We start from the raw sequence: 5,732 nt of genomic DNA on the forward strand, positions 1-5,732 counted from the left end.
TATTATTAATTTTCATTTTTGGTTGTTTTATTTGTTTATATTTGCATTAATTGTTGACATGTATATGTGTTAATTTAATTATTTTCATTGTGGTGATTTACTTGTTTTACGTTAATTGATCTAAATATAGTTAATTATTTAAGTGTTTAATTTAGTTGTTTTAATTGAATTAAGTTAATTAAATTTAATTAGTTTTAACGTGACTGTATGGTGGCACACATAAAATTTAATTAGTTTTAACGTGACTGTATGGTGGCACACATATAGTTATATTAGGGTTACAGTTTATAGCCGACATAGATTTTAAATATAGGTTGTTATATGGGTCGACTAAGGTTAAGATTAGGGCTCTGTCTCTAATCATACTGGGAATAGGTTTGTATTCACGTCTCTATATATATAGAACAGTACGTTGGTTTAGGGTTACAAACAAAACCCTATTCACTACGGTGAGACAGAGAGAACTTTGAGAGATTTCCAGAGAGGTTCAAGGATAACTGGACGGAGTGCTTCTGGGTTAAACCAAGAGCACCAGAGGTGTAAAATAAGAGTCTCGGATGTGGACGGAAGCTTCAGAGACTGTGGTTTAGAGTTTCAAAACTGAAACTCAAGGCAAGTCACTATTTTATTCCTTCCCTTTAATTCGTGTTCTGTGCATGCCTAGTTAGACTCCAGGGATTAATCAAGCATTAAAATAGATTAATTTGAAGTTAATATTAATCTTGTAAGTATGTTTGAATCAACTGTTAAATCGTTGCATTAATCTGTTTGTGTTGAAAGTTGTTCTCGTTTAAGAATCTATTTGCATTGGTTTTAAACTTGCTTAATTCTGGTGTATTTGGGATTGGATGCATGCTTATAATTAATTCTAGGACATCAATTAAACCCTAAAATAAGTTATAAAAATTGTACAGTGGCTCTGAACTTCGCCGAAGGCAAAGAAGACGCACAGGTTAGGGGATACGGCTCTCAAAGGAGGAGAGCCGGCTCACCAAAAGAGGGAGCCGGCTCACCAAAAGAGGGAGCCGGCTCTAAAGCTTGTAGAGCCGGCTCTACAAGGGGTAGAGCCGGCTCCACATGAGGTGGAGGCGGCTCCACCAAGGGGAGAGCCAGCTCCTTTAGTTTGGGAGCCGGCTCCTTTGGTTTTTCGTGTTCTAGGTTTGGTTTGGACAGTTGGGGTTGTTTCTAAATGCTTCCAATTGCTATGAATGAAAAATATTACCTGTTATAGACCTGTAAAGACTCTTGGGATGCATGTTGAATTTATTATGTCGAAGCATGCAATAATATAAGGTTCAACAATAAACCTGTTTGTGGAACATTGGATGAAGCAATTGAAACTGGATTACTGTGCTTACTATTTTTCTAAAGCAATTTGGTTTCTTTACATGATTTAAGATTTTTAATCATGTCTTAGTTGTGTTATAAGCATATAGTTATTTATCTAAAAAAATAAGTATGCTTAGATGGAATTAATTGATGTTTAAATCGACTGTATATTGCATCAGTTATGGTACTGTTTGGAGGAGTTGTATATGTAGTCCTACTTTGTAAATTTGAAGGACTGGAATAGGATTTCTAAATCTTATATTGGATGTATAATTTGATCATACACATATTAAACTGTGTTTATGCTAATTCTGGAGTATGGTTGATAAGTATCTATTACTTTTTTTGTCAACTTTGTTAACTAGAGGATTGTATGTACCGGTATGGGACGGTGACATACTAGGCATAGACTAGTTCAAACACTAAGTCCTACCTAATTTGGATTTAAGGTACAGATTAACCATAGAGGTTAAGTCCTTCACCTACTTGTGTCATATCAACAAAACAGTTAAATGACTTAATGTGGTTTCAGGACGGATGTCTATACATATATCAGACCACTATACAGATGGGTGGTATTTTATATTAGGAGGAGTACGAACTTTATATATTTATTATATGGTACCATGGTTTGAGCTTGAGTCTCAGGACCATGGTTAGGGCACGTATATCATCTAGGATGGATAACTGGACATAAATGTTGTTCCCTGGTAGGTCTAGGTACACATGACCACATTATGTGTGATTTGCATGGTATCTCTACTCAGGCTGAGACAGACCTATTGGACTAATGAGCGTCCTATAGTGTGTACTATATATATATGGACTACTCTAGATATTGTTGGGTTATCTAGCATGTATCTGCGTATCAGATTACTGTATGGATTGTAGTAGAATTAGACTTGCATGTGGGCCTGACCCACACTCTTATTTTTCAGGTGTTCGTCAGTTCTAGGGTTAGAGCTTGGACGTGAAGTGCAAATACAAACATTCATTCCTTCGACTATGTAAGAATCCCTTCTATGTTTAGCTTTAGATTCTATTTCTGATGTTTTAGTTTCTATTGGGATTTTTAATAAGGGGTCCACTAGATGGATTCCCGAGTTGTTAAACTTATGGAGTTTGGAGTATCGGATTTTAATAATTATACTTTGAGGTTTTTAAATTAGAATTCATTTCAGCCATTTATTATTTATTTCTTAGTATTTCAATTTGTATTCTGTGTTCGTTTTAAATATTAATTATTTGATATTCTCTCGGATTTGGTCCTGGGCCTGATCAACCCGTGTCTCAGATCTAAGGGGTATCACATACCACCCTACCAACCACTTTTGTCCTTTTCTCAAAAATATCTTCAAAATATCTCAGATTTGTTTTTATCCAAAAAGGCGCTGCCATTGAGGATCGATCTAACTTTAATTCGATAGATCTCAGCCATGTTCGATCAATCGTACCTCAAGTTCGATGAATCGAACCTCCCAAATCCCGAGAAAAATCTAAATTCCAGCTCATTAAAAGTTGTCTCATATCCAATCATTATAGGATTATTGGTGTATGAGCCCAGCTCATTTGGGGTGACCTATTTATATAAGGAATATGAGCCACTTTTTGAGAGAGCCTTTTGATATACTTTGATACAAATACTTAGTGAGGAAGAAAAAAGAGGAGGAGGCTAGAGGCACCGTTGGAGACTCTTCATCAGCCAAGGAGCAGATTTCTTCCATGGAACTTGCCCTTGAGGGTTGGAGGACATCATCCATGAGTGGCTAGACATCCTCTTGGGGCTAGAGTTAGCCTTAAGTATGTTTTCTACTTCTTGATTTATATATTTTTGAGGGGATTTGTATTGTGATTCATGTCTTGACACTTTTATATATATAGATCTTGTTTATTCAATGATTTATGTGGTTTAATGCTTCCAATTGATCATTTCATTCTATCCATATGTCTATGTATGCTAGAATAGATGTTCATGTGTTTGTCTCTATTTGTTGTGTTATTGATGCATGTCTATATGTATTGATGCTATAGATCTAGAGATTGTCAAGACATAGTACTTAATGTCATGTTCTTGTGGTTTATTTGATGGTTCATACTCATTGCTTGATGGATTGTACCTCTCCCTTAGTTTAATTAGTTTAATTTAATGTCATTAGCTTAGTTGTAGTGTAATTGTTAAATGGGAGGACAATCCATGCTTGTTGTTGATGTTCCATACTTATGAAAAGCAAGTAACATGTATCTCTAACCTTGTGATGTGTTTGAATTGTGAGCTTAAAGAAAGGATTAATGGCTTAATTTGATATGTTGTGCTATTCACCATGTTGTTTAGACAATATATGCTTAATTTGTCATCCATGCTTGTTGGAACAACCACACACACACTTTATTATAATACATGTTCTTCCCCTCATTAATCATTCATTAAAGGTGTAGAAAAGCTATGCTTAGTGGTGATCTCTAAACCCCAAGATCTCTCTCTCTCTTTAATTCTCTCTATTACATTATTGCTTACTTTAATTTAATTTGCATCTAGTTTAATTCAACCAACCAACCACTATTTTGATCACTCGACTTACTAACCTTAATTTTGATTCCTCAACCTAGTGCGACCCTCAATCCTCTGGGACGATCCCTACTCACTTTAGCTATATTTTTAGTGAAAGGTAGTAGTGGTAATTTCTAAATGTAAAACTTGGCCACATTGCATAAACTTTGGGTTCGGAGTGCGACAACCACACCAAGTTTTTGGCGCCCTTTGCCGGGGATTGATTGATTGGCAACGTCATATTTGTGAAATCAATTAGGAATTAGTACTCTTTGATCGTGTCTTTACTTTGTTTTCAATTTTGTTACTTATTGTGGATGTTCTTGTTTGACTAGGAGTATTGAGCTAGGAAGCAAGCAAAGGATATTCCAAGCAAAGGAGCTATGCAAGCAAGGAAAAAGGCTAAAATTAAAAAAATAAAAATTGCTAAGCTAAGCTAAAAATTTGGAGTTGAAGTGCTAAAGGACCTTTGTGAGCTTTTTTTTACTCAAACTCTTAGTTAAATCATCGGCCCGCATGGAGGCTTGTAATTCAATTCTTAGATAAATCATGAGCCCACATGGAGGCAATTTACTTTTCTTGCATATTGTAAAAGCATGGGAGTATGAGAACATTGTATGTGGAGGAAGTTTGTTGATTATTGATTTGTTGTGAAGGTAACGTGTTTGTTGTTATTGCTTGTTGTGTTGCATTGTGCATGTATGGTCATAGATCATTGAGACCCACTCTTATCCCTTTAAATTTTCATCTTGAATTGATTGTTCAACCCTAGGGGAAGAGGTAGTTCTAGTCAATCCATTTCATCAATGGAAGGACAAAATGAGGACCATGTGGAGGACCTTGTTCACATAGACCAACAAGGTATCCTCCACCCCAATGTGCATCATGATAACGTGCAAGTTCCATTGGGAATGCAAAGGCCATTTGTTCACTCACCACAACAACAAGGCCAAGTTCCATTGGGAATGCCAAGGCTAATCTATGCTCCACCACCTCCCATCATTCAAGGCAACCAAGGTGCCCATGTTGCACCTCCAATTGCTAATCCTCCCCTTGCTTTAAAAGATCACTATGTGCCTAATGAATATAAGGCACCCACATGCATTCAATTGCCACCATTTAGAGCACACCACTATGAAATTAAGCCACAAACCAATCAAATGCTTCTTAATTATCATGGACTTCCAAGTAAAGAACCTTATAAGCATTTTGATGAGTTTCTTGAAGTATGTTCCACCGTAAAATACACGGACATGTCGGAAGAGGTCTTAAGGCTTAAACTTTTTCCATTCACCCTTAAAGACAAGGCAAAATATTGGTTTAACAATCTTAGGCCTTTTTTAATAACTTCTTGGGCGGAAATGCAACAAGAGTTCTTGAAGAAGTACTATCCGATTTCTAAGACCAATGCTATGAGAATCTCAATTCGAGAATTTTCACATGGGGATGGAGAAACATTTCATGAGGCATGTGAACGCTTTAATGAATTGATTAGGAAGTGTCCACATCATGACATGCCCAAATGGAAATTAGTTCAATATTTCTTTGAGAGCTTATCGGACAATTACAAAGGCATGGTTGATGCTTCCATGGGTGGCTCTTACATTGATAGGCATGAGGATGACGTGTGGCGTCTTTATGAGAGCATGAGTGAAAATTCTTTGCATCGTACTTTATCTTTGAAGAATGGTAGAAATTCTAGTGGTAAGAAGAGGGTTGGCTTACATCAAGTCGACCACTCCAATGAAATTGCCACTGAAATGAAATCATTATCTTAAAGGTTTGATCAACCAAAACTCGGCGAATCAAGTATCTTCCTTCCCTAACCATTCTCATTATGCATTTAATAAGACAT

At 36.3% G+C, this 5,732-nt stretch overlaps 1 pseudogene; it reads right to left on the minus strand.

Annotated features, from left to right (window-relative positions):
* Nucleotides 1-5,294: 5,294 nt before the first annotated feature.
* Nucleotides 5,295-5,393, minus strand: LOC132287444 (small nucleolar RNA R71; annotated as a pseudogene).
* Between the last annotated feature and the right edge of the window lie 339 nt (nt 5,394-5,732).

This window comes from Cornus florida, unplaced genomic scaffold (genome assembly GCF_030987335.1).
Source record: "Cornus florida cultivar Cherokee Brave unplaced genomic scaffold, ASM3098733v1 CherokeeBrave_3.0.0_Hap2_Chr11, whole genome shotgun sequence".
Taxonomy (NCBI): domain Eukaryota; kingdom Viridiplantae; phylum Streptophyta; class Magnoliopsida; order Cornales; family Cornaceae; genus Cornus; species Cornus florida.